At 48.6% G+C, this 27722-nt stretch overlaps 1 protein-coding gene across 3 annotated transcripts in view; it reads left to right on the forward strand.

Moving 5' to 3' along the window:
• The first annotated feature begins 8119 nt into the window (after positions 1-8119).
• The window catches only part of Fam49b (family with sequence similarity 49 member B), a 130162-nt gene continuing 110559 nt past the window's right edge, over positions 8120-27722 (forward strand). For 2 of the 3 annotated variants that reach the window (XM_028773224.1, XM_028773225.1), the window contains exon 1: positions 8229-8291. The gene's annotated coding sequence lies outside the window, so the exon portion shown is untranslated. Of the gene's footprint in view, positions 8292-27722 lie in introns of all 3 variants that reach the window. The other variant, XM_028773223.1, reaches the window with a different exon arrangement.

Raw genomic sequence — 27722 nt, forward strand, 5'->3', positions numbered from 1 at the left:
CCCTTCCTTCCTTCCTTCCTTCCTTCCTTCCTTCCTTCCTTCCTTCCTTCCTTCCTTCCTTCCTTGCATAGACAGGGTTTCTCTGTAAGCCCTGACTATCTATCTATCCTAGAACTTGCTCTGTAAGGCTGGCCTCAGACTCGGAGATCCACTTGCCTCTGCCTCCCCAGTGTTGGGATTAAAGGCGTGCACCACCATGGTTAGCTCCACTGCTTTTCTCAAAAGCAGAGGCGAGGAAGGAGTGGCCTCAAAGTTTTCCCAGTGTTCCAGTTGAAAAACCCCCTTTGTCCCTCCTGTCGCTCAGGAGTACCTTTGATGCTGAAGGGTTTTATCTTTCCAGACTGGATGATGACAATGATGATGTCTGTTGTCTCCCTGTGCCTGCTGTGACACTTTGTGATGCCCACTGCAATGAGTCACCAGCCCTTCCTCTCTCCAGGCAGAGAGCCGTGTCCAAAGAGTCATCCATTCTGATTGCTCAGTGAAAATATCAAGAGCTTTTGGTGGTTATAGGACATTCTCTTTCAAAGGGACTTCTATTAATTATAAACAGAATGGAAAGTGTCCCTGGATCTCCCTCCCCAGGATGTGGTAGGAGCTGCTCTGCAGACCAGTGCTGCACAGAGGGGCAAAGGTGGGTGTGGCTTCCTGCCTGTCCAGGTCCCAGATGGGCAGACATGGCTGAGGATAATCAGAGCCACCACTGTCCTTGACCTAAGGACATCAGGCAGAACTAGGATTGCCTCCCACAAGAAGTTGGGAGCACAGCCTGGAGCTGGTCACTAAAGCAGAGAAGTTGCTTTATATGCAAAGCAAATGGTTATCGTCTTTGCCCACAGTTCACCTCCTGAAAGGATATTTTCATACACACACACACACACACACACACACACACACATACACACACACACACACAGAGAGAGAGAGAGAGAGAGAGAGAGAGAGAGAGAAAGAGAGAGAGACCTGCATGTGTGTGTCTGTGTGTGTGAGAGAGAGAGAGAGAGAGAGAGAGAGAGAGAGAGAGAGAGAGAGATTGTTGGTTTGGTTTTTAGAGACAGTCTCATTGTATGACAATTCATTAAGTAGATAAGGTTAGCCTTAAACCTGGCAGTGATCCTCCTGCCTGTGTCTAGAGTTGGGACTACAGGTTGTGCCTCCCTGATGCCTGGTTCATGAGTTTGTTTGTTTGCTTTTTTAATTTTTCCCAGTTGCTTTGGGCTAAAGGATAAAGGATTGCTTAGCCCATCTTGGCCAGAAATCCCACCCAAATCTGCTTCTGTTGACTCCCTAATGTTGTGACCCTGGGTAGTAAGTGATGTGGTTTGATCGTGACCTCCAGGAATCAGGTTGAAAGTGTAAGTCCCCCAATGGGACTGTGTTGGTTGGCTCAGGTCAGGAAACTCTTCCATTGTTACAGTACAATTAGCTTTAAAGAAACTGTCATGTATACCCAAGTATGAGGCACATGGGCTAGCCCTGCCTTCCTTCTGGCTGGCAGCTCTCACATAGCTGGGTGAGGGTACTTTCCCAAGCTGCCAACTCTGAAGTAGGCACATCACTGTGTAAGCCACAGGGCAGAGTGTATATGCTGACCTTAGCAGTGAATGTAAGTTACTTTGCCAGACATTAAATTGCAGATTCCTGCTAGGCATGGTGGTATGCCTCTAATCTCAACACTCAGAAGGAAGAGGCAAGAAGATAGGCAATTCAGTGCTAACCTAGGCTACATAGCAACACACTGTCTCCAAAGAGCCAAGGGGATATAGCTCAGTGGTAACGTTTGTGCCTGGCATGTGCAAGACCAAGGACTTAATACCCGGGACTGTGGAGACAAAGATTCCAACAGCCTCTCAGAGCCAGAGGTCAAGAATATAGACGGGCAGATCTGGAGTATCTGTATCTTTAGCAAGCTCTCCAGTGTTTTGATGTAAGCACCTCTGGAATCATGTCATCATCAAATTTAGTTTTCTTATGTTCATCATGGGAATAATAATGAAATTCTTGGGTGGTGGATGGGCATCTGAAGAGCTGACCAAAATTTATTTCTAACTCATTCTGTGTTTTTAAATCATTCTGTGATTCCTCTTACATATTACAGGCAAACACTAGTGACATGCCCCGCTGCATCTCCATCTTGGGCTGCTGAGTGGGGTCACTAGAGACGTTGGCTATGAAACCTATGGAAGCATAGAAGAGGTTACCTTGTGAAATACAATCCTGTGGAAAATGAGTGTAGAGTGGGCTGGAAGGTAAGCGCAGACAGCCAGGTGTGGGGGAGACCAGACGCTCTGGGATTTACCTTGACACCACAAGGGAAGCATCACACATCAGAGTAAAGAGTATGAGCATCACAAATGGGGATAGTGAAGACAGGACTGAATGAGGGACAGCTTTCCAAAGGATGCAGATGTCAGGCCATGGGTGTGATCGGAGGAGACTGGAGGAGAGAAAATCCCACAGACCTTAAGTGCAGTGAACGGAAGTCACTGAGCTGGGATATAGGTCCATGAGCACAGTGCCTACCTAACATGCACAAAGCCCTGGTCAGCATCCCCTGCATCACATAAACAGGACAGAAACAGGAGGATGGGAAGCTCAAGGTCGTCCTTAGTTACATGCTGAGTTCAAGGCCAGCCTAGGTTATATAATTCCCTCTTTCAAAGACAAAGTAAGAAAGCAAAGCAGGCAAGCAGACACAGAACCATAAATGTCTCAGAAGTGTCACTGAGGCGAGCAACAAACCCCAGGGTTGCAGTTGAAGATCTTGGAGAATTTCTGAAGCAGGGCTATATCCACAGCCACTGATTCAGACCCTTGGGCTGTGACAGCATCCCAGATAAACTTGAATCAGAACACAGTAGTTCGAATGTATGTATGTATGTATGTATGTATACATATATGTATGTGTATATATATATATATGTATACATATATATGCATGTGTAACTGTACATACAGAGATGTCTCTTGGTGTTGGCTCTAGACCCTTGTGGGTACCCAGATTCAAGAATGCTTATTAAGTCTACACAATGGTATAGTACACAATACAACCTATGGACAGTTTCTGTATAACCGGAATCATGTTGAGATCACTCATATTATCTAGGTAATACAAGGACAAAGATGAAGAAAATCTAAGACCTTGCTATTATCAGATGTGGGCTGAAATTCTGACTCTAAGGGACTGAGGTGTTTCTCAGTGGCACATGGTCCTACGCTCTTCATATGAGGCCCAGAATTTATCTGCATGCACACAAACACTTGGAGGGCAGGGTGACCAGTGGAGGAAACCTGTTCCTTATCACATGGAATCATTTAAGATCTCATAAGATCTCCCACATCACCTCAGGCAAGAATGAGGTCCATCCTCAAAAGTGAGCTTTTTTGAACAGCAAAAAAAAAAAAAAAAAAAAAAAAAATCTCCATTTGAGTAAATCCTCCATACCTAACAAATTCACAGCAACTCCTTGAGCACAAATGTGCTTCTTCTCACCTTCCTTACAGAGTGAGGTCTCAGGGACACCTAAGGAACATGCTCAGGACTTATAGTTCATTTGTTTGAGACAGGGTCTCACTAGGTAGACCAGGCTAATTTTGAATTCACCAAGTTCTGTGTGTTCCTGCCTCCAAGTGCTAGGATTAAAGGCATATGCCACCACACCAGGCCCAGTTTCTTCATTGCCCTTTTTGATAGCTGGCATTTTCTGAAATGCCAGCAACATACCCTGACAAATGCCCTTTTCCCCACCTCATGTCTTCAGAGTTTAGTGAGGAGAGAAAGGGAGAGGAGCTGGTCAAGTCTACTCCGACATCACAGCTCTTGGCACGGGTACTTCTAACATCTCCTTGCAGTGGCTCGAATCTTGATGTGGCCCTCCAAATCCGTATAGCAAGTCCTAACTTCAAATGTCATGCAACACAAAGAGGTGGGACCTACGGGAGGTAATTTGGGCACAGGGTAGAGCTCTCATTAAAAGAATTGGTACTCTTAAGAAAAAGGGTCAGACAGTGCCCTTTGCCATTTTACCACATGAAGTCAGGTATCTGTAACCTGGAATAAGGCCCTCTCCTGAACCTGATATCCACCAGGACTTCAGACTCCAGCTGGGAACAAATGAGAAAGAAGCCCCTGGTGTTTAGATTTGTGTCACTGTTTCTCATGGCTGTGAGCAAACACCAGACAAAGTCAACGTGGGGGAGGAAAGAGTTTTGGCCACGGTTTTATAGATTTTGATTCATGGGCCTGACGCAGGTGATGCCAGTCAGAGAGAGGATAAGCTTCACCCAAAGATACGTCCAGCCACCCACTTCATGAAACTAGTCCCTGCCTCTTCTTAGCACTTTCAGCTATGGGGTGGTCCATCAATGGAGTCACTGACCACACCTCAGTGTTCTCTTGATGGCTTCAGTTTCTGTAGCAAAGCCTGCCATGCAGTGCCTTTGTGGAACTACTGCATATCCACACCTTAGTGTGACACAGGCGTCTGTCTGTCACCCTTATCACTGTAGCCCAGGTCACCAATGTGCTCTACAAACTTCGGTTTGTTCTCCTTATGGATCCACACTTTGAAAGACTTCATCAACCTTATAGTGACGATAGCCACACTACTGTTACTAAGCATCTTCCAGGTAAAATTTTTCTCCATCACCCCACAGTCCTCCACAATACTTTGCTGTAGGCCTCACCATCAGCCCATTTCACATGAAGAAACCTGAGGTAGAACATGACTAACTACATCCCTCAAAGCCTTGCTAATAAAAATGCAAGTTAAAAAAAGAAAATAAAAATGGGTGTGGCAATACACACCTGTAAAAAAAGATAGGAGGATCAGAAGTTTGATGTTCTCCTTGGCTATCTCAGGAATTTAAGAACAGCCTGGGTTACAAAAACTCATGTTTCAAAAAAAAAATTTACAGACAAGATTTGACTTAAAAATCTCTCTTAAGTATTTGAATGGAGTTTCATACAGTGTTTTTCTAAAAACACAAACTCAGTGACATAACAACAGTGATAGACATTTTCAGTTAATAAGTTTTGTTTTAGTTTCAATTGCTATAGAACTATTGTAAAAGGCAGTGACTCCCACACTTGAATCCATTTCTGTAGTCTGCTTGCAGATACGACGGGATATTGGAATATAATGAAGTTCATGGAACATCTACAGAGCCCAGACTTGAAATAATTCAAGAATTATTTTATTACCTCAAAGGAAACCCTTTACACACCACACGTTCACCTTCCCACTTTCTGCTCCCTAGTCCAGCAGTTCCCAGAAGCTCCCACAGGACACATTTTGTTTGGTTATCCGCTTGGGTTTTTCTTGAGACAGGGTCTCACTCTGTGGCTCTGACTGGCTTGGAACTCACTATGTAGACCAGACTGTCAAACTCCCGGAGACCTGCCTGCCTCTGCCTCCTGAGCATTGAGACTAAAGGCATGTGCCACTGAACCCCACAGATTTTGTATTTTTGAGAACAAGGTCTTACTCCATGGACCTGCTAGCTTCACGCCTCTGATTTCTGAGCTTTGGGCTGCTCAGATTCCTTGTGATTTCCATGAGGACCACTGTTCCAGCTTTAGCTTCATGCTACAGCAGGGCACTTTACTTCACCGAGGCTGTCCGGCTTGAGGTACTGATGAGGCATCTTCTATATGCACCGCTGTGTCCTGCACAACATCTGGCCAGGCTCCATCTGGTTTAGCAGCTTCTGCCTCATCTCTGGGATCTGAACAGCCAGTGGGGTGGAAAGCCAGGCAAACAGATAAGAGGCCTTTCTTGAGTTTGCTTTGGTCATGTTGGGATGCAGAATGTGTTTAATTGCAAACTGCTAACCCAGCAGGACAAAAGTGAGTGCCTGAGTAACCTGACGTTCACCTTCTGTCCATTTTTAGGCTGGACAGCATCTGCTCCTGCAAATGCATACACAAAGGAAATACAAGGTTTTGCTCGAAAGATGCCATGAGGTCCAGATTTTAATATTGAGATAAAAAGATGGCATCACAGTTGGGAAATCATGCAAAATTCATTCTCTCATGTAGTCAGTCCTTCCTATACCGGAAAGTGACATTATCATACCCACTTACAGATGGACGAATTACAGTCAAGGGCTACGTGACTTGCTTGTGCCTGCATCACTGGGAATGGCAGGCAGTGTTCCTTACAGGAGTTGGAGTTCACTATTTATTGTCAGGGTTGATATCTCAGGCCACCACAGACTTGCCAAAGGCTTCAAAAACACTATTTCCAGCTCTCCATTTGCTTGAATCTGTCAGGAATAACTGGTTGGACTCCATCCTAGCAAGAGGAACATAGGCTAAGCATGGTCCTCCGACCATGCCCTCCTCTTCCCAAATTCTTCCCTGCCTCCTGCCCATACCCAGGGTATACTCCAACTGCCCTGAGCTGTTTGAAGACCCCCTCCAGCTTCCTAGAAAACTTTAGGTCCTTGAGTCTTCAATGCTTACTCCACTAGTAGTAGCAGCAATGGTGATAGTCCTCTAAGGTTCTGTACACGGACTTGTTACTGTCTGTACCATTTCACATGGCTCAGACTGGGCAGGTCCTTGGGCTTCAGTGACACTCCCTGGGTACTTGCCTGGCTCCTCTGGTATGTGATAGGTATGACCTCAGGCTGATGCCATCTGTCCCTGCTTTAGCCTCTTCACGCAGAACTCTGGGCAGGCTGCTTCACTCAGTGAAGTGGGCATGGCCTCTGACACCTGGTTCACTCTGAACATCCAGACTGAGGCCCACCCGTTTCGCATGCCCTCTGCTGTACCAGGTTTGAACCCTCTTTCCGTCTCTTCAAGTTTATAGCTGACCATTGATTCAACATTCAGACCACTTCTCACTCTATTACGATGGCATTGGCTCCCCAGTGCCAAGGGCACTGATGCCCTGGCAGGCTTTGATGTTGGCCCAGGGCCATGAAGTGCAGCGGGAAGGGAGGAGTTGAACTCAGGCCCTTGGCCTCCCAGGCAATTCTTATTTTTCCCCCCTTTGGCCTAAATACCTCCTGAAACTTCTAGAAAGGACTTCAGCCCTCTCTTCGGGCCTGCTGTGCCAAGTGGGCCACATACCCTTTCTTGCTTGTCCCAGTGCAAGCAAACTATCATCATCAGAGTGGCTCTATACGGCTCTAGAAGGTTCCCTCACACGCAAAAAAAATCTTTGAGAGCCCTCCTGGAGTCCACCTCAGCACACCAAGCTCCCTGAACTGGCCCAGGTTAAGGAAATCTGGACACACACGTGTGTTAAAGATGAGATAGACCAAGGTAAATCAATCCCGGATATCAAATCAGTACATCCAAATTCCCAGCACAGCTGGAAGGGTGATAAGAATGAGAGGAAGGAGGAATGAAAGCCGTGGGTGTAACCCTTATGATACCATGTTAGAGGTCAGGGAAAAGATATTTCACGGAACACTAAATATTTCTGAAAAATCTGACTGGAAATCAAGATAAGGATGACATGGACTTGAGGTCAGAGGAGTAAAGGAGGGGAGTGGGAAATGTTCCTTAATTATGTCCTAGCCAACGGGAAGGACAGGGGTTCCCACACCAACCGAAATGGGAATCACAGCAAGGAGATGGTAACTGGGGAGTTTCCCCCTCCCTAAATTACAAGACCTGGGACGACCCTGTGGGGAGTCCAGACTCCCTCCTCGCACCGCCTCTGCTTCATTGGTCCCCGCGGGCTTGCACCACTGGACCCTGTGGGTGTTTCTGCCTGCCTCCCGCGGTCCGGGAGCAGCCAGGCAGGTGGCGCCCGAGCCGTGCGCATCTCGACCCCTCATCCCAGGTGAGGGAGGGGTCGCGGGGAGCCCGGCGGGCGTCCTGGGGGTCCGGCCTACGCGCCCGGGACTCGCCCAAGGTCACCGGGCGGGCTGGGGCGGGGGCGGCGCGGGGCGGTCCCGGGCGCGGTGACGCGGGGCCCGTGTTGCGGCGGGGCCCGGGCGCGGGGGGCGGCGCGTCGCCGCGTCCTCCTTTTGTGCGGCGCCGGGCTGGGCTGCGAAGGTAAACAGCGCTTCCTCTTCCTCCTCGCCGCCTCTTCCTTTTATAGCGATTTCTGGCCGCGCCGAGGCCGGGCCGCTGCTGCTGCCGCCGCCGTTTGCTGCCGCTGCTGCTGCTTGTCGCCGCGGCGGGGCCGCTCGCGAACCTGCGGCGGGGACGCGCGAGCCGCCGACCCGGAAGCGGCGTGTGTGTGTGTGTGCACCGCAGGCTCCCGCCGCCAGCTAGCCCGCTCGCCCGCCAGTCCGTCCGTCCGCCAGTCCGCCCGTCGGGCCGCCAGGTACGTGCAGGGCCGGCCGGGAACCCGCTGCGGCGTCGCCGCCCTGGTTCATCCCGCTGCAGGGAGGGAGCGAGCGCCTGGGGCGCCGTGCACCCCGAGGCTGGGGCGCGGGGTCCGAGTGGCCGTCCCCCGGGCACACCCCTCTTGCAGGCCAGGTGAGCGCTGCAGAGCCTGCCCCGGGCGCCGGGCTGCCCTCCGCTAACTTCATTTTTTGGGGGGTGGGGGTGTTCCACGCCAGGCGGCTGAATTGAGGAACCAAAAGGGCGAATAGACTCGCACCACCAGCCTGACTTCCTCCTGCTCCGACCCCCGCTGGCGTTTAAACAGCACTTCCTCTTTGCCCGTTATGTTTTCACCATCATCGTCATCATCATCATTATCGTTTTTTTTTAAATTTTTAAATGGAAGTTTAGTGTTCAGAGGTGAAGGCTTTGGCAGCCCGCAGGGCTTAACGGGGGTCGTGCACACACAGTAGGTCTGGAAGGAACCCGTGTGTCCTCTCAATGTGGGTCGTGTGTCTGGGGTAGGAGGAAAGAGGAACCCGGACTTCCTTTGCAGGCAGAGCCCTAGGGGGTTGTCTCTGATCCCCACCCTGCCGCTAGAAATGGAGGAGTGGGGGGAGGGCTCGAGTGTGAAGGTGGCGCAGCAGGGCGAGTCACGTGGATGTGCACCTCTGTCTAATTCCTGGTCCTGCCACTCACTAGCTTTCTGACCTTGAACAAGTTGTCTACCTTCTCTGGGTCTTCCGCTCCTTGTGTCTGTAAAATGGGCTGCTTTGAGTTCCGGCCTGCAGTAAATGGGACTAGGATTCCTGGCCCTGAGGTACAGGATGGGAATGTCACCTCCCCTTTAATGCCTTCATCCCCTAAGACACGTGCCAGGGAACACAGGGAGGTTTCCTATAGATAGTTGTGAAATGAATTGGTGGCTGGTAAATTTTGAGAAGTGAGCCGGTAGGCTTCCTCATTTTTGCCTTCTTTGCCCTTAACTTCCATCCCATAATCACCAGAGCCATATTTTGTTACCTCAGCCTCCAGAAATCCACATATTCTTGGAGGAGATAGTGACTCCCTCTGAAGAGGCTTCCACTCTGATTTTGATTGAGACTCTCCCTATTCTTGGAGGTTTGTATTCAGTGTGGATAAAGGAAGCTTTTTTTTTTTTTTTTTTTTTTTTTTGGCTATGGCCAGATGACAGTGGAGGTGGCTGGCAGGGTTGCCAGCTGGAATGCTTTCCGAGGCCCTGGGCTCCATGTAACTGGGAAGGAGGCTGGGGCGAGGTGGCTTTTCTCCTGTGGTGGAGCCTGCAGAACAGGTCAACTGGCTAGGCTTTCTTCCTGGGAGTGTGTGTGTGTGTGTGTGTGGAGAGAGAGAGAGAGAGAGAGAGAGAGAGAGAGAGAGAGAGAGAGAGAGAGAGAAGGGGAGAGGTATGTGTGCACTTTGGGAAATTTTAAAGAAATTCTGCTTTGTCTGACAGCCATTCCTTCCTCCTCTTTCATGTTCGAGGCCTTGTGTGCATGTCTCTGAAGACCATGGAGGAGGCAGTGATATCCCACCTGAGGCAGGCTGAGAGTGACTGCTACTTGCTTTGTTTATTTCTTGACATTTTGAGACAGAATCTTATGATGTATCCCAGGCTGGCCCAGAACCTGTGGTAAATATTCCCGCCTCTGCTACCTGAGTTCTGAGACCACAGGTGTGTGTCGCTGTGTCCAGCTCACTTCCATTCATTTAGAGAGGCAAGCAAGCTCCTTCCACGAAGAGACACTGCTACACGTCTCTTGTTAATGCACATAGTGGCCACAGTCACCTGTGTGGCAAGAGAGAATCTTTCCATTTCACCCAGGCTTGGAGTGAGGCCAGGACTTCCCAGGACTCTCAGCCCGGGAGAGGCCGGTGCAGGATCGTGGGCTAAACCTTGGGGCTGCAAAACTAGCCTGGGGTTCTGGTGGTCCTCTGCATTCTGAATGCTTTTGTGTCTCCTTGACAACTGTACCTGGCTTATACTGGGAATGATATACCTGTTTTCTGACGGAATGAATAAGAAAGTGATGGCTTGCCCTCTGTGCTTTGTGAATACATTCTGTCTACATCTCAAGGTCAACATCTGGCCTCTAAGTGACCTTGATGTTGTTCTCTGGTGGTTCTTCCTGAAGTAAAGTCATGGCTTCTACTCCCTGGCAGGCCTTGCATAAGAATCTTGAGACAGGTGCACAGAAAGGGCTCCTAAGAGACAGTGATGCCAGGAGATTGTGGCCACATCTCTGCCATTTCTTTGACTGGAGAGACCACCATTCTTGTGACTTTGGTGGTATGGGCACTTGGGTCTCTTTAACAAATTCATCTGAGGCTGTGCTGTGTAGATTTAAAATGGTTGTGTGAAGGGTGTGGTGGTGCCTACCTGTAATGTAACACTGGAAATGCTGAGGCAGGAAGATCACTGGTTCAAGACCAGCCTGTGCTATGTGGTGAGCCACTGTCTGACATAGACAGACACCTGAAACATCAGTTCATCTGTGTGGTCAGCAGGTAGACTTAACATCAGTGTCACCTCGAAGACCCCCTTTCCTGCGTGCAAACTGGTGAGATAGTTCCAGCTCATGCCCATTGCACAGGGTATCCATAAGAGAGTAGGATCCAAATGTAAACCCATTTTACTCTTACTCACACATGTGCCTCCAAGGTTCTGTGCAGTGCTCTTATCTGTAAAATGGCCAGATGGGCCGTGTGCTTGACTCTGCATCAGTTCTGTGATGAGAGTCCCGAGAACAGGACAATTTTGGCAATAGTAGTAGCAGTCTTGCCTGTCAGAGCATAGACAGAATGATTGCAGAGCCCCTCTCTTTTTTTAACTGCAGTGAAACTTGCAGAGACAAAACGGAAGGAGGCCAGGAGGGAGGACTACTGACTTCCCTAGGAGGGGGATGTTTTTCATAGGTTGCTGAAGACAGCATGTGAGCTCTTGTGTATCCGTAGCCCCAGGTACAGAGGCATGTTACAATGCTTGTTACCCCCACCTCTCTCTCTCTGGTTCTCTTTCAACCCATCCGCCCTCTATGTGCTTGTGACACCCCTCTCTTATCTTCTGGAACCTGTGCATCTTCTTCCTGTTTTTAGCTGAGACTTGACTTCCCCTGTGTCTCAAGTGGACCCTGTTTAAATTGTTTTTAGTAGAACTTTAGAATTTAGACTTCAGGTAGACCTGGAGGCTAGATGGCCTTGGGTTAAAAGATGACTTCCTAGTCAAGGATACAGTTGAGGGACAATTACCTGTATCTCACTACCAGCCCGCCCGCCCTCCGCCCCCACCATCCTTTTCTATTTCCAGAGGCTCTTTGGGTGTGGATTTGGGGGCCAGGAGGCCCACATTCACTGCTGATAGGCTGCGTTACCTTGGGCAAAGTCCTTTGTCTCTCTTTGGACCCCCTTCATGTGTAACGTGGAGAGTCATGCTGGCCATCTGAACGTGTCATTGGGATCAACACAGAGGTTGATGTAATAGTACTGCACACAGTAGGTGCTTAGTAAATGTTTTTGCTTCCCCTCTGTGAGGCTTTTTCTGTCCTCACTTGATGTCACCGTCCTGTCCCTTGTACTCCCCCCCCCCCCCAACTCTAGTTCTGCATGGGAAGCAGCTCTGGACTGGCAGGGTATTCCTAGAAAGATCTGGAGTCTGCAAGCACGTGGAAGTCCAAGAGTGTTATTTTGATCCAATTGTTGACCGGCTGTTGTCGGGAAGACTGAACGGACGAGTCATCCAGCTTACATTCTGTCCCATTCATTTTTCCCCCCACTTGCCGAAGCTTTACTAGCTGCCATCTGCTCCGTGATTGTCGTTCGTAAATATATAAATAATCGAAGTTGATGACGTCTGCTGGAAGAAATGTGGCCGAGAGTGGTTTTCATAAGAGTTGAGATCATCTGAGACTATGGAAGAGCACGTTGCAGGGCTTATTTAACGAAACTCGAGTTGTGTTCAAGAAAGGCTCCCTTTCGTGGCAAGAGTGAAGGAAGTGTGCTTTTGGAATGTGGATGAAGGACCTGTGAGCCTCACCCCGTTTGTGGGTGACGGGGTGAGGACAGCTCGATTCAAGGGACAAGGACCAGTGCCGGGGTTTAAAGCTAGTTCGTGGGCACTGTCTGGACATCCTTGAGACACAAAAGGGTTGTGAAATATCCCATGCTTTGATGCCCTCTGGAGTATATGCATTTCAGGTCCCAGTTTGTCTTCCATGGAAGGTTCCAGAAGGTTCCAAGGACAAATCTCTTTAAAAAATTACTTATTAATTACACATGATAATGGGTTTCATTATGAAATTTACACACATACACACACACGCACACACACACACACACACACACATTTACTTCCATGTCTTTTGTTCATTTTGGTGACTAGGTCAGTTTAGTTAGGGTTGTATCCTGGAGAACGGATGTGTCTCCCTCCTCCAACAAACTGCCTGTAGTTTCAAACCATTCAGTGAGAGGTCGGGCTGTGTGAGCTTCTCCACTTTCGTGGCAGGCTGTTGATGAACCACTCTTGTTCAGGTCATGACTACATCTTGCCCAGAAGTCAGTGTTCCCCAGCACCCTACCTGATCCATTTGCTCTTTCGTACCTTCTGCCCTCTTTTCTATGATGTTCCCTCAGGCTGGACTCTTTTAATTAGTGAGTGGCTATAGTGAGTCCTATAAATGCCCACAGTTTGAGAGGCCTCATCTAAGAGGAATGGTTCCCAGGCTTGAGTGTGGCTGAGTCACTTGGGACTTAGCTGGCAGCCTGAGTCAGGGGCTTGAGAAAGCTGGGTGGCCTGAGAGGTCTGTGAGCCACACATCCAGTAAGGCAGACTTGATGCTTCTCCCACCTCAGTGTCTTCTCCTCTCATCAGCCAGGACCAGGAAGACAGGCCATAGGAATGCAAACCTGAATCGTGACCCTGTAGGTTCCCGAGGCAGGTATGTTGAAAATACATCGTTAAATGCCGAGGCCCAGGATTGACCTCAGTCTAGTGCAGTGCACCAGAGTGGCTGCAGCGGATGGAGAAGGAAGCCCTCCACCTCCTGTCAGCAGGGATTTCCTCAGCTCTGGAGAAACCAGAAGGGCTAGCGATGATACAGGGCGTGTGCTGGAGACAGTGTGAGCAGACTTCACGTCCCATGGAGTCTGACTGTGACTGAGCCTGAGTAAGATTGTGAATTTCTCTTTGAATTTCTAGAGTTTCAACTCAACCCTGTCCTCTCATTGAAACTGACAAGGCAGTGGGGACCCGGAGGCAGAAGACATTCTCAAGAGGCAGAATCAGGGCCGTGAGTCAAGGCCTTTTGGCTGCAAAGCCCAGCTTCTCTGGCTCACTGGGCCTGTCTGTCTGTAGCTTAAGCGAGTCTGGCGACTCTGCTTCAGAGATGGTGGGATGCTGGAGTCCTAGATATACCCCTGCCCCCAATGTTCTCAAGCAGGAGGCTAAGAAGCGTAGAAAATGGGAAAAAATGGGAAGCGTAGAAGCTTTGAAATCATCCCGTGGTATACGAGGGCCACTCGCTGGCCAGCTCTTCTCATCCTGTTTGATTAGGGTGGAGGAGGACATGGGGGGGGAAGGCCCCATATTTACTCATGTACTAGGAGTCTTAGGCCGTTGACCTTGTATGACCACTTTGAATTTCTTGAATTTAAACTGGACTGTGTGGCCTTGGGCAGATCACATCACCACACTGAAGCAGAATGGTGCCTGAGAAAGCTGGGCTGATGTCCCTACTTCCTTGGGACACGTGTACCTAGGAAAGCATCCTAGTGTAATGTGCCCCCCCCCGTAAGTGCTCTAGCAATGCTCCCTTCTGGGGGACATACAATAAGTCAGGTTCTTGTAGATTGGAGATGCCTGTGAATTAATGTTCTTCTACTATTGGGGTGGCTTTATGGAACAGTAGATGCTCCGCAGAGGAGGTCAGCATCTTTAGAAAGGGCCAGTGGTAGGGTGAGAAACGGGCCTATGGAGCCAGGATGTCTGCATTAGACCTGACTCCAACGGAATTCTCTTCTTGCAAGTTATATGACCTTGCTTGACATCTCAGCGCCCATTTCCCAGCCTGTTGCAGCTCTCTGAAAAATGCTTACATGAGCTGGGCGTGGGATTGCACAGGCAGGTGCTGCTCTCATTTGAGTCCCTGGTTTTACAGTGCCCTCAGGGCTAGGACTCAGAGCCTTGGGACACTGGGCGGAGGAAGGTCTGTACTGCCGACCTCTTCCCCAGCCCCAGCTTTGTTCAAAAGCAGAGTGAAGTAGGACATAGAGACAGCGTGGAAGTGAAACTTGGGTAGTCACATCCCACAGTGTCTGCCCTGCTTTCCCGAACCAGGCTCTTTTGTACCGTTCTGTAATATTGGGTACCAAAGCCCAGCTGGAATACACACAGATCTAAGAGACTTTCGAGGGAGTGACTCATCAGATGGCAATCCTGTGTGCTCTGAAATGCGTTTTCCAGCCGTTCCGGAACACGTGTCTCTAGCTCACCTGTTTATGATGGAGGCCTGAGATCTATCCTGCCATTCAACAAAGTAATAAAGCCAGTAGCGGCTGTCCATGCTCCAGGCCTGTGATGCTGTCCTGTGGGGGAACAGACAGTGTCTGGCGGCAGCTCACATAAGTCCCTATGGGGCCCTACGGGGCGGAGCTGGAGGGAGTTTGTGTTTGTTTCCTCTGGCTGACCCAAGCCCAGACCAGTTATCTTCATTCAGGTGCCAGGGACCAGGAAGGCAGGGCAGAGGCTTGGCTCAAGGGGAACGAAGAGTGAGGAGGGAATGCTGGCGTTTAAGCTCCCGGTGAAAGCTCTCTGATAGTGTGTGTGTGTTCTGCCTTTTGAGTTTGGGTAGCCAGCCTATCTTCCTGTCACTTGGTGAGGCAGATCGTGTTTGCTATCAAATTGTAGTTGAGAAAATCGAGACAGCATAGAGCCTAATAAGGGGAACAGGAGCTCAGACATTATGTCATCACCTTTGGTGCCCACCTCTCTCTCACCCCTGTCCAGGGACCTGTGAATGTAATTCAGAAAGCATGAGGTGACCCCACCAGGATCAGAAGATTTCCTGGGTGGGTTTCTCCCTAGCATCCTGGGAATAGTTGGCCTGAGAGCACCCCACCCCTAGGTTGGCATATGACTGTGGATGACCCACTAACCCTGGGTTCCTTATTGCTGGACTAGTTGATGTGCAGAAGGTTTTGGTAAAGGTAGAGAAATGACCATAGTAATAAGACTCCTGGAGTGGTGGTGGAGGTGTGTGAGTGTGTGTGTGTGAGTGTGTGCATGCGTGTGTGTGTGTGTGTGTGTGTACACAGATGTGAACCACTGGGGGTGTCATTCCACAAATATCTTTTCTCTTTCTTTCTTTCTTTCTTTCTTCCTTTTTTTTTTTTTTTTTTTTTTTTTTTTTGAGGTAGAGTCTTACACTGGCCTAGGGCTCACTAATTTGGCTAGTCTGGCTGGCCATTGATCCCTAAAGATCTTCCTGTCTCTGCCTCCCTAGCACTTTGAAACTGCTATACCCCTTTCCTAAATGTGGGTTCCAGGGATCTAGCAAAAGTTCTTTCCTGCTGAGCTATCTCCCTAGCCCCTAAGATTCCTCTTGACGATTTGTAGATTTGGTGGGATTTGTAACTACAGCGTGGTCACATGATTGGCATTTCTCAGCCTGTGAGAATCACCCCTCAGGTGAGAAAGGCAGAAAAAGAGGGGCTACAAGGCTCACTGTTCTGGTGGGAGTGTGTGAATCTGAGTGGTGGATCATGGGACTTGTATACAGGTGTGTGTTTGTGTGTGTATGTGTAAGCCAGTGGTTGACATCAGGTGTTTTCTTCGGGTTTTTTTTTTCCCCACTTTATGTTTTGAGATAGTCCCTCAGTGGACCTGGAGCTCACTAAATGGCTAGACTTGCTGGCCAGTGAGCTTCGAGGCTCTGTCTGTCTCTGCTCACCAGTGCTGAGGTTACAGAAGTGGCCCTGGGGGAATGGGGGAGGTTGTTCTGGAAGTCCAAGCTCAGGTGCTCGTGCTTATGTGTCAGGGAGTTTACTCTTTGAGCCATCTTCCCACACCCACTTAAAGTATTGTTTTAAAGATAGCCCTATATATCCCAGGATGACTGTAGAATATGTAGCTGAAGATGACTTTAAGCCCTTCATCCTCCTGCCTCCATCCCCCAACTATTGGGGGATGTGCTGCTCTGCTTATAAGGTACCCTGTGGATTGTACTTTATGGGGTGCTAGAGATTGGAACCCAGAGCATTCACTGTGCATGCTAGGCAAGCACTCTACCAACTGATCTACACCCCCAAACCGAGAATCCTAACCTAATTTTTTGTTTGCCAATGTCTCACTGTGTAGCCCTCCCCTGTCTCTTCTGGAACTGACTATGTAGAAAAGATTGGCCTCAGACTCAAAGAGATCCACTTGCCTCTGCTTCCCAAGTGCTTGGATTAGAAGCATAGGCCACTAATCCAGGCATAGCATTCTTGTTTTTAAAGAGCACTCTCAAGGGGTGATAAAACCTGGTCCTCGATGCCCATTAGTGGCATGACAGTTTGGACTAATCCATTACCCTTTACTGATGTCTAAGAGTCTGCATGGCTGCGATTGGTCAGTTGGCCTGAGATAGGAAAAACCCTAAAGGTCACCAGGTATCTTCCCCAGCCTTTATCAGGCTATAGGCCACACAGGAAATAACTAAGGATGACTAAGTCCTGAGCCTTGGGCCAGACAGTGAAAGAGGAAGTGCTTCCCCTTGGGAGGGGATTTACCCTGGGGGCCTACAGTCCCAGTGTTGAGAGGTCAGTGTCCCCGAACAGTGTGACCCCATCCCTCTTGGTAGGACTAACTCTGATTCTCTTCCACAGCAGTACCTGTTCAGACATGCAACCATGGTCCAGAGAATCTGATGTGAGTTTCCCAGTGTCGTACAGGAGATTGAAAATCATGAATGAGTTCCCAGGCCAGAACAGCTAAGCTCTGCCGAGTGTCATGCAGCCAGTGCATGACTATAGGAAAAACTAGTTCTCTTGACTAGACTGTCCTGGGGAGGTGGGGTATGAAGTTATTGGATCTTATGGGTGACCATCAGCCTGGAGTACTGTTTTTCTGTTATCATTTGAGACAGGCTGATTTTCTAATAATCTCTGACTGACAGTGCTCGCTTAAGACCAAGAATACCAAAGAAGAGGAGACCTGACTAACGAAAGTCACATCTTTACCATGGAATAGTGGAAGTCAGCCCAGCAGGCAAAACTTGACAGAGCCAGTGATCTCTCACCTAGCCCTCCCCCAAAGGACGGAGCTCTGCACACAGAGCTGAGTCCGGAGGCTGCACAGTGAGATCGACACTCAGTTTTATGGACTGAGCTGTAGTAGACAGAACACACGGACAGCACCTGGGAACCAAGGAAATGATTCAGTGAGGAAGAACTGATGCCGCTGAGTTTGAATCCCAACACCTGTGTGAAGAACTGGGTGTGGCCTGGTGCACACTATGGGCAGCAGGAGGGACCACTGAGGCTTGCTGCTTCACTTCAAGGTTCACTGAGGGACCCTGATTTGGAAATAAGGTGGAAAGAGAACAGTAGAATACTTGGTGTCCTCTGTGCGCATAGGCACATACACAGAGACAGATGCACACATAAATACACACAGACAGACACATGCACAGGCACACACACTAGCAGCAGTACCGAGTGTGAAAAAGAGGAAGCAAATACAGATGAATATGTCACACAGCATAAGAATACATGTCTACATTATTTACAGTTTTCATTGTATTTGTTCATATTTCTTTATATTGAGGTGCTGGGCATGGAATTTGGAGCCATAGGGATGTCATTTATGTAAATTACCTCTAACTGCAACAGTCACAGCCCAGATTTATTCATTCATTTATTCATTCTTTTTTTTTTTCTTTATGATGTTGGGGATTGAACTCAGGGCTGTCCTGGGTAAGCAATTGCTCTACCACTGACCTAAATCGGTAGCCTCCCTCCCCCTTTTTTTTTCTGTTGCAGGGTCTCATGTAGCCCAGGTTGACCTCCAGCTCATCGTGCAGTGAGGATGACCTTGAAGTGGTGCTCCCCCTGCCTGTTCTCCCTGAGGACTAGAATTATAAGCCATGTTCAACCATGCTCGGTTTCTTGGGTGGTAGAACTCAGGGCTTCGGGTGTTTTAGGCCTGTGTTCGACTAGTTGAGCTTCACCACAGTCCCTACCTCCTAAGGTTTCCAAACGAATAGAAAGAGTTAAAAGCAAAATTAGTCTGAATGCATTTGAATCTGGCTTAGGTGAGCAAGGTTTGTCCATTGCAACACACTATGGACATAGGCAGTGTGCACTGAGTTCTGCTGGAACCTAGGGTGGGTTGTACAGGTTTATTGTGACTGTCCTCTGTCACCCCAGGGCCGGAGTCTGATGGCCCTTCAGGAAGGTTTTAGGGGTTCTGACTATCTGGTGTGGGACACGGGGGAAAAGGGGAGTGACCTCTCCGGACTAGACAAGGTTTGACTTCATGTTTTTGAATGAAAAAGTCTGTATCACACAGTGAGTTTGTGGTTATTCTGTCCCCTTCTTGGAGTTGATCTGAAGGCGCTGGCACAGGGGACACTTGCACTTGGTCCCCAAGGTTCCCCTCCAGTAGGACTATGTTTTCTTCCATCAGCTTCTCAGAGTTGCAGTTCGGAATTCGAGATGTGGGAGACCATGTGTGTGCTCTTGGGTTGCCTTCTGACCTCGTCTCAGAAGGGCAGAATGTTCCCTGGCCTGTCTTCCTTTACAATGGGGAGTGTGGCCTGAAAGCCTCTCTCCCAGCGTAAGCTCATCTTCGTCTTTAAGACACTGAACACTTTCCTCAGAACCAGGAGCCTGGTCTTTTGTATCCCCTTTCCCACCTTACATGGCTTTGAGGAAGGACATCTGGAAGGACATCTGTTTGACTCCATCTTCTGGAGTTTTCTCCAGTGTCTTGTGGAACTCCAGGTAGGAAGGAGAGCTGAGGAACACGTAAGATCACCTGAGTTGATTGGTGGAGACAGACTCGGTGCTGTGAATAGTGTCACTGTATGGAGGCTCTGCTTCTCTTGCTGGTCTCAGGCTGTGTCTTGGAATGACACTTCTGTATACTGTGGGAACTGATATCAGGAGCTAACCGTCGTTAAAACCTTTGGTCTAGCTGACTCACTTTTGAGAATCTCTCCTAAGGACACAGACAATACAGGAAGAATGTTGTCTGGAGACCTTGTGCTCAGCTGTTACCTGTACAACTTGAAAAGAGGTATCAGAGTGTCTGGCAGGGCCAGAGTCTTGTCACTTGTGGTCACAAGGTTGGAATGGACATGGGGCCTCTGGGAGTCAGAGCCACAGAAGATATAGAAAAGCTGTCAGTGTCTGGTAGGAAAAGGCCTGAGGGAAATAGACAGAAATGGTGTCAGAAGGTCTGGTGGGGCTGAGAATCCAAACGAGTTTCTGGGTTTTGCATATTCTCTGTCATGTGATTGCATCTTGTTCTCCTTTTCCCTTCCTCTTTCCTTCCATCCCCTGGCCTCTCCTTTTTTCCCCCATGAATTCCAGCACTTTATCATTTCCGGGGTAAAGGAAGAAACCCAAGTTTAGATCACTTAATAACTAAGACAACAGTCAGCCAGTCAGTCAAAACTTACTGCATTTATTTGTTTATTTTTATGTGAGTGTGTGTGTGTGTGTGTGTGTGTGTGTGTGTGTGTGTGTGTGTGTAGTGTGCGCACAGAAGGAGATGCCCAAGGATACCTCAGCTGAGCTGATCTTCTCCTTCCACTCTGTGTCCTGGGTTGTCAGACTTGGTGGCAAGCACCGTTACTCTCTGGCCCAGCAGCCAATTAATTAATGAAACTTAGCCTTGTTGAGGCCTGGGGACACTATGAGCAAACAGCTGGTCCATTTTGAATGATTGCCACCCTGGGCCAGCCTCCCCTCGGTCTACACAGACATTTCCATTCCATTGGGAGACTTTTCTAGAATCACTTTGCTTCTTCCCAGTGAGCAGCTGGTAGGATTGATAGAATCTAGAGGTACCCAGTTCAATAACGATCTCAAAATCATGTAGAAACTGTTTTTTGACAAAAATGAATGACAGCTAAGGATAAACAGTAACAGAGGGTTTTCTGTCTGCGAGTTGTCTGTTAAGTGCCAAAGTGAAAGGAAGTTGGCTGTGTGGCAGGCAAGATTGGTGACCTCAGGCCCTCAGGTGCCTGTCCAGCACCAGGACTCTGCGCTCTGGGATGTTTGGGGATGTGTATATGCCTTTCTGTACAGGCCAGAAGGAGGAGACAGCTGAAGGTGCCCCCATAGGGGCCATTCTGTGCTGAGTGTGGAATTGCAAATTCCCAGACACTCCATGGTATTTAAAATGGCATCTTCTCAGACTTCTGTGTCTGTTATGCGGCCCACTTGTCATCTCCGCCTGTGTCTCAGAGGGAATCGGATTTAAAATGCCTCAGACATTTTAAATTTCCGTTTTCCAGTATTGAAGATTGTCCCTAGGGCCTTGCGTTTGCTGGGTGGGACATTTTGTTTCTTTAAAAGGAAGGGTACAGAGCAGCCAAATTCTAGGTGTCTAAGTTATGTCTGGTGAGCAAGTGTACACATACATTTCTGCTTTGGGTGGACAATTCAGATTGATACCTGTTAAATATCTATCTCATCCTCCCCTGAACTCTTCCCTCCTGCCTCCCTTTATTTCCTCTTTCCTTTTATTCATTTTGAGTCTTATTATGTTTTCCAGGCTGGCCTGGAATTCACCGTGTATCTGACTTTGTACTCCCTCCTGAGTCCCCTCAGTGCTGGGGTCACAGTGTGGGATACCACACATACTTTTTTGTTGTTTTCTCCCAAGTAGTATAGATAGGGCCATGCACATGCTAAGTGAGAGCTCTACCATGGAGCGACATCTCTGCCCATAGGTTTATTGTTTCCTCATGTATGTGTTTTTGTGGTAGAGCATCCGTCTTAGGACCCTGGGTAGATATTTAGTTATTAGTCCACAAAAATCCCCATTGGCTCTTGGATGGTTAGTATTGTCAACTTGATTACACTTGAAGTGACCTAGGAAACATGTCTCTGGGTGTGTCCTTGAAGCCACCTCCATAGACAAGGGAAGACCTCTTCTCAATGTGGGTGGCGCTGTGCTATGGGCCGAGAAAGCACCAGCATTCACGTCTTCGCTTCCTGACTTCGAGCTGCCTGCTGCCGCCACCCTCCATACCTGCTCTGAATCATCATACTGTGAGCCAGAATAAGTCTCTCCTTCATTAAATGGCTTTCCCCAGGTGTTTTGTCACACAGCAAGAAGAGAAGTAGTAGTTATTCTCACTGCTTGCTGGTCTCTCCTGGCCTTTATACCTGGAGAGGAAGTGAGGAGAGGAAGCGAGGTGCCCGTTGCTTCCCTGGCTGTGTTGAAGTGAGTGGGAGAATGCTTCTTGCCTTCTCAGGACTCTCTGAGTTGAGTCAGGCAAGCTCCTCACTCTTCAAGGAAGAAGATGGAAGGCGGAGGGAAAACTCGGTTGGTGGAGCATACAGCAGGCCCTCAGCAGCTCGCCGCATCCCTACCCAAACTGGAGAATTCTGTGAGCTCAGCACACCCCTGCTGGCTGGCCATCTGCTGTGAAGCCTTTGCAACGTGGTGGCTTGGGCATGTGGAGCCCGTGAAGCAAAGGCAGTACAAGATGAGCTTAATGATTGAGTCTCTCCATCTCTGAGGGTGCTGGCAAACCCGAGCCTCGGCTCTGCTGTGTGACACGCACACTATTGTTTGCTGGCTTATTGGTTCTGAATGTTGTTTCTTGAGGGGGATGAGGTGGAGTGTGTGTTCCTCAAGGGAGGTCCTTGATTATCGCCCCTTCCCACCTCCAACTATATACAAGGATGCTGTTGTCTTGCCCACCATGGGGTGTGGCTGCTGTGGCTCTCACAGGGAGGTCTTTCTGTCTGTCCTTTCCAGTGTCCTCACTGCCATACAGGTCTCACACATGGGGCGAGTCCTCTGCAGTGTGAATAACGGAGAGCTCGCTCGAGGAACAGGCATCTATGAATAGATGCGACTGAAGAGTGCGCTGTGCCAGGTTGGAGTTGAGCTGGGTGTTGTCAGCGCTGAATTTAAAATGAGCTTCCTGGCCTGTGTTCTCAGTGGTGACCAAGCACTAAGTCCCGAATCTAAAAAACAGAAAGAAGGAAGCCAAGAGTCCAAAGGGGGCTGAAACGTAAGCATCCCGGAGCAGTGCATATCCAGAGTGTGTGCTTAAGTTTTGGCTCCAGTCAACACCACTGAGGTCAAGCTCACAGGGGACCACGAGGTTCACGAGGACTTGAGGAAGCATTTCAGAATATTGAAACTCAGGTTGAAAGATTTGTTGGAAGCTGAATGGCTGGTCTGTGCCAGAGTGGGGACTTACTTCCTTAGCCCTGGCTCTTGTCAAGATCCACACATGTGAACTGCAGGCAGGGCTTGGGGAGGAGATTTGAAGGTTGACGTCAAAGCCACAGTTTTGTGGGAAGAGCATTTTAAGGAGGTAGAGACAGTCTTCCCTTTACTCTGAAGTCATGTGGAATGCCTTGTACTCAAAATTAGGCTGTCCTCATCATGGCTGTCAACCCTCCCCTCACCCTTCCCTGTTCCTTGCCTTTTTGAGCATTTTCTCCTTTGTGTGACACTAGGTTTCCTCCAGAGATCCTAGAAGCTACGTGGAGCTGCGTTGTTCAGGAGACTGAAAGTCAAGGTGATGGAAGTAGACATGCCTCCTTGCTGAATGAGGATTCTTCTGCCCTCTGAGAGCTGAGACTCAGAGAAATCCTGGTCCTTAGGGTGGACTCTGAATGGTGCTGGACTTGAGACCTAGAAATTCTCAGGCCTCTAGGACAGTTCGAGACATTCAGAAGGAAGTAGATATTATGGTTTAAGTCCCCATGTTCCCTTCTCCTTTCTTAGATCTTAGGAGTGATATACGGCCTGGGGTTATGGGTGGGGTAAGTCCATGCTGTGGGATGAGCCTGCGCTCCATGTTCTGTTTTCTTCATGTTTATAAGCAAGTATGAAGTATGAGCTATGCCCACGCTGGGTTAGTGGCAAGAATTACAGTTATTAAGCAGAGGAAACAGGTGTTGCCCTCGGATGGTCCCAGACTCGAGCACATACTGCTATGGTCACATATAAAGTGCTAAAATGGTGAGCAATTTAATAACAAAGCAATGCACTTCACAGTCTTGTCATTGTTGCCACCCTCCTCAGATCCTATGTATTCCAGGTTGGCTTTACAAAATTCACTATGTAGCTAAGGGTAGCCTCGAACTTCTGATTCTCTGAGACAACCTATGTGCTACTATACCTCCTGTAATGCTTCGAGTTGACTATAAACTTGACAGGAATTGACATCGCCTAGGAAACAAGCCTTCGGGCCCATCTGAAAGATTATCTTGTTTGGTTAGGTTCATTGAAGTGGGAAGCCCTACCCTAAGAGTAGGAGGCATCATCCCCTAGGCTTGGGTCCTGGACAGCATAAAAAGGAGCAAGCTAGCTAGCATGAGCCATCCATCATTCATTGCTGTCTGCTCCCTGACTGCATATGCATGTGTGACTTCCCTGCCTGCCACGATGGACTGAACATTGAAGCCTTGAGCCACATTAAACAGTACTTCCGGTTGTCTTTGCCAGGGTATTTTATCCTAGGATAAGTAACCAGCATTCTTGTTTTGTAGAGTGTTAAGGATCGGACCTGGGGATTCGTGTAAGAACTCTGCCAGCTGAGCTTTGTCCCAAGGTTATGCACAACTAAAACACAAAGAAGTGCAGGGCCATGGTAGATGGAGGGTGTGTGGAGGGTAGAGAAGAGAGGGGGATAGAGAGAGAGAGAGAGGGCTGTGACCTGGCTACCTAGGAACTAGCCATTTTTTTTTTTTAACTTAAGCTGGTGGTGGATGTAAGAGGTGCTATTCTTTCACATGATTTTTGTATGTCTTAGATATTTTGCAGTAAAAACATTGAACTAGAGCTGTGAACAGGCTCTCATCTGGAAACTGCCCATGAGGATATGTAGGTAGCCAGATATAGATGAACCTCTAGCCACGCTCAAGGCTTGCCAAGGTCACTCAGGAACTGTGGAACCAAACTGCCTGGAGGATTTGGGGAGGGGATCATAAAGAAAGGGATAGTTTGGACTGACTTTGAAGGTCAACGCTGGGACCTGCAGTTCTAGAGAACAGCCGGTATGAATAGAGATGGCGTTTGATGGTGGATCTTGTCAGAGACGTTGTAGCAGTCCTCTATAGCTTCTTGCCTAGGAGCCAGATTGCCTTTGATGAACAGGGAGCTGCCTCAGTGTGGAATTGAATCCCAGACAATTGCCAGAAAGTCCCTTGAAGTGTATGGAGGCTCCAGCAGAGCTGGCCCAGTGGTGGTGGGCAGGCTGAGAAAAATGGTCTTGTACAGAAATGAGGCACCATGGCTCGCTGAGCATCTTGGGGTGGCTATTGTCTGGCGTGAGAGGCCATCTGGGACACTGCTGCCTGGCCTGGGGCTGGGAGGCAGCAGCAGAGCCAAGCCCCTGTGTTCAGTGACTTGGGGAGTGATGTATATTCAAGATGGTTTTCTTTGAATGCATCCCAGAGCCGAGGAAAGCCCTCGGGAGCAGGATGAAAGCTGTGATGGGGAATTTCATCAGTGCTTAATCAAAGGCATTGATTGTTTTCTGGGCCTTCTGCTTGGCCTCTCATTGTTGTCTTTATTTGTGGAAACTTGTTCATTATGGTTTCATTAAGGCCGGCCCTGGGCGCCACCCCTCTGCAGCTCTCTTTGATGTCTGGGAAGCCATCCCTGTCCTTGGGGAATCCTTCAGCCTCCTGGATCCTGGACTTTTCTGGCCATTCATTGCAATCTAGGTCACATTCACATGTTTCAGCATAATGGTGCTCCATGCTGCCCCAGAGTGGAATAAGGAAGAACCTATGGTGTGGGAGGCAGTCTCTGTAAAGGACCCCTGCTGGTACCTAAGACAGGGGTCCTTTCAGGAGACTAAGGTTTCTGGACACAGGTAGCCTCAGCTTCTGGACTCTTCCATTGACTTCATCTTTGGGGCTTTAAGAGTCATGTTAAGCATGAGTTCTTCCTCCCTAGACAGATCTATAGGAGTTTGAAATGCTGCCTTGGCATGCTGGGGGACCACCTGGTGGCAGGCAGGCAGGAGAAGGAAGCCACATTGGCTGCATCCTCCTCCTGGCCCAGAACATAGAAACTTTGTACACATCTCCTGCCAGGGAGCAATTAATTTGCAGGAAGTGATGGTTTGCATTTACCCTGGCAACACAGCACCAAGTTCACTTCTGGGCCTGAGCCTCTTGCAAGTTAAGTTGTCAGGCTTGAAAATTCACAGCGTCTCCTGATTTTATTAGCTAGTTCTGCCTCACATTTCATCTGCTTTCTCTTAAACACTTTTTTTTTTGTGGGTCTGTGTTTATCAACCCTGAATAAACACACATCCCAAACTTTAATTAGGAAGCCTACAGCAGCCAAAAAGAAAGTTGGCACTGTTTCTCTTCTTGGGTGACTCTTGACAGCAGGGGGAGACAAGAGCCCCACCCGTGGTGGGAATTCCAGCAGACTGGAGTGAAGGATGTGCCCTCTGCCTTCTCCACAGGCCTCGTGCCTGTGTCAGCTGAAACCACATCTTGAGTAATTAATTCACTTGGCAGGTTCCGGACTCTGTCCGTTTGTTCAGTATTAATTTTTAAAAGTTAATTTTTTTTTTGACGGTATTTTTCTGGGTATCCTGGAACTCATTTTGTAGACCAGGCTGGCTTCGAACTTGGAGATCTGCCTGCCTTTGCTTTCTTGAGTGCACGGATCAAAGGTGTGTGCCACCACCACCACCTGCCAAGCTTAATTTTTTTTACTATAGTATGTGTATATGTATAGTATATGTATGTGTGGGGGTGCACATGCCATATAATGTACATGAAAAGAGACAGTTCTTTCCCTGTACCACCACCTTGGTTCTGGGATGGAACTCAAGTGGCAGGATTATATGAGTGCCTTTACCTGCTGAACATCTCAGTGGCCCAGTTTACCAGACAAACATACATTACCTGTCAGTCACTCTGATCTCTGTGCCTTCCCTGCTTGTCTTCTCCTTCCCCTTCATCTCCCCTACACAGGTCATAAATCTTAAACCATTTATTTCATGGTGTGTATGTGTGTGTTGTGTCTGCATGCTCATGCCTGTGGAGGTGGGCAAACAACCAATGGGAGTTGGCTCTCTCTACCATGTGGGTTCCAGCATTAAACTCATGATCCTTCTGCGTCAGTTTCCCAAATGCTAGGATAACAGGCATGCCACCAAACCCAGCGCCATTTTTTTTTTAATTTGAAGAACATCATTAAAAAGTACTCCGGGGAGGGTTAGGGGGTGTATTTATGTCTCCAACAGTACATTGATCACAGGAAGGAGCAGTGCTTTGATCCCGGAGGGCAAGGGACCCTCAGTGCTGGATAGAAGAATTGATTTGGAGTCTGGTATTAGCACCTCAGCCATTTTGCTAACAGAAACATCTTGGGCAAGTCATCTAAGCTGAGACACATTTCCTCTTCTGTAAGCTCAGTGAGGGAGGAAACAAAAGCCCCAGGGCTCTACCTTCAGAGTCTTCCTGTTCTTTCCTCGCTCGGTTTCTGATTCTCATGATCCCCCATGTTACTGCATTAGGCCCTGGGAACACAATAGTGTCTGGTCCAGATGAGCAAGTGGTCCATTCAAGTCAGAGTGTTTCAGTGGAAAGATGGAGGGCAATGGTAGGAATCTTCTAGCCTGGGGAGGACTAGAGGGCACTAGGTCTGGAGCAAAGGAGAGGAATTATTAGGGAGGACATCAAACAAATAGTGTCAGTGGCATCAGGGCTGTGTCATCTATTCCCAGCTTTACGAAATCTTAGCGAAGTGCATCAGAGATGGAGGCAAAAGGAGCTGTAGTGTTTGTATAAACAGGAATACAAAATCTTAGCGAAGTGCATCAGAGATGGAGGCAAAAGGAGCTGTAGTGTTTGTATAAACAGGAAGATGTGGTGCTTTAGTAGTGCAGGTATGAGAGCTGTGGTAGCACCATGCTGCATCTCATTTCCTGAGGACCAGCCGATGCCAGAACCACCGTCTGCCCCAGAGCCCCCAGTACACTGGGTTTTGGGATATCCTCTACTTCAGGACCCTCTCCCTCCAATCTTTGGCACACAGAATGCCCAGGACTTGGCATTGGTAGCCTACCCAGTCATCAACCTTTCCTATGAGGGTCTTCTATATAGCCACCTAGCCTTGTCCTTGGGACTGAGGTTCTAGGACTGCTGACTGGCTAGATGGTAACTCATTGGGATGTGAGTGCAGAGAAGTGGGGTAAGGACCTCTAAC

This window comes from Grammomys surdaster, unplaced genomic scaffold (assembly GCF_004785775.1).
Source record: "Grammomys surdaster isolate TR1022 unplaced genomic scaffold, NIH_TR_1.0 224, whole genome shotgun sequence".
NCBI lineage: Eukaryota > Metazoa > Chordata > Mammalia > Rodentia > Muridae > Grammomys > Grammomys surdaster.